A 1,389-nucleotide genomic window follows, 5' to 3' on the forward strand; every position below is an offset into this window, starting at 1 on the left:
GCTGAGCATGGAACAAACACTCCATCGCATCCAGCTTGTTTTCCCTTTCCATTTGATAGGGACTCTCACTATGTTGTCCAGGATAACTATGAATTCCCAATCCTGTTACCTCAGCTGCTGGAGTAGGTGATACGATAGACTTCAGCAACTGTGTCAAGCTTTCTCCCCGGCTGTTTAATCAAATGTGCATAAATCATTGTCCCATAGCACAGTTCCTTAGTAGTCAGCGATTACAACACTTGCTGGTATTCCTCCCTCGTTCATGGACCTTAGCATTTCCCAAACTGTTCTTAGGGGCAAGGGTATAAAGGGGCTGTTATGTCTACCCCATCTCTTTTCATGTTGCAATGATCTTAGAAGATACTATTGCACGAATTCTAATCGTTCTTAATAAACCCAGAATCAGATATTAGGGGGTGAAAGCTGAGAGATCAGAGAAGCGGAGCAGCCAGACCCAGAGAGATCATTTACCTCTACCGATGCTCAGACAGAAGGGGTGATCCTGTCCTCAGACTGCATCTGCAGTCCTTTCTTTGCCCAGACATATCACTCCTGTCTCCACCTCCCTAGTTCTGGGATTAGAGGCGTGGGATCCCAAGTGCTGGGATCAGCTTAGTGTGAGCTCTTTTTCTTTGACACTGGATCAGAGTCACTGAGAGTAACTGAAAAGTGTGGTCTTGATGTCCCTCCCCAAGGAAGAAAAGTGACGGTTACCAGTTTACTCTTGGGTAAACAAACTGAAGTACTGTATGCAGGACTAGTAGAGAAGGCTTGAACCACCAGCCCTCAGGAGGCCTCAGACTGGCATCATTCTCATCATTTGAGAATTCCTCAGAAATATACACACTCTGGTCCCACTCCAGACCTACTGAGTCAGACATGGAGTGAGTCCCAGTATTTGTATTTTGTAAAGCCCTCAAAACATTCTGGGGATGTCAAAGTCTGAGAACCAAAGCAATGGAAGGATCAGCTGGTAAGACATCACCACGGGAGAATTAAAGCAAGACCCCTTCGGTGGTCAGTGTCTGTCCGCTTACTTTACAGTGCAGACCTTCATAGCTGGTGGGGAAAACATAGAACAGGGAAGAACTGGTGTTTCCCTAAAGATTTCAAGTCTCAATGGCAAGGATAAAGGAAGTGACATGGATCCCAGCCCTGGTTTTGCCACTCTGCTAAGGCTCACTCTCCTCACCACTGTGGAAACAGTGATGACAGCGGCCCCAGAGAGTCCTGCTAAAGGTGAGACATGTTCTGCACTCCAGCACGCGGTGAGAACTTGGGCTGATGTCATGATGGAAATGGGCAATGGAAGGCTACAGCCATGGCTGTGTCTATAAAGTAGCTGAAGTGCTGGGCAGGGGCTAACTGTGAATGCCCCTGCGGGCAGTC

This window comes from Microtus oregoni, unplaced genomic scaffold, assembly GCF_018167655.1.
Source record: "Microtus oregoni isolate MIOR12 unplaced genomic scaffold, Mior012 000011F_ref0000422, whole genome shotgun sequence".
Taxonomy (NCBI): Eukaryota; Metazoa; Chordata; class Mammalia; order Rodentia; family Cricetidae; genus Microtus; species Microtus oregoni.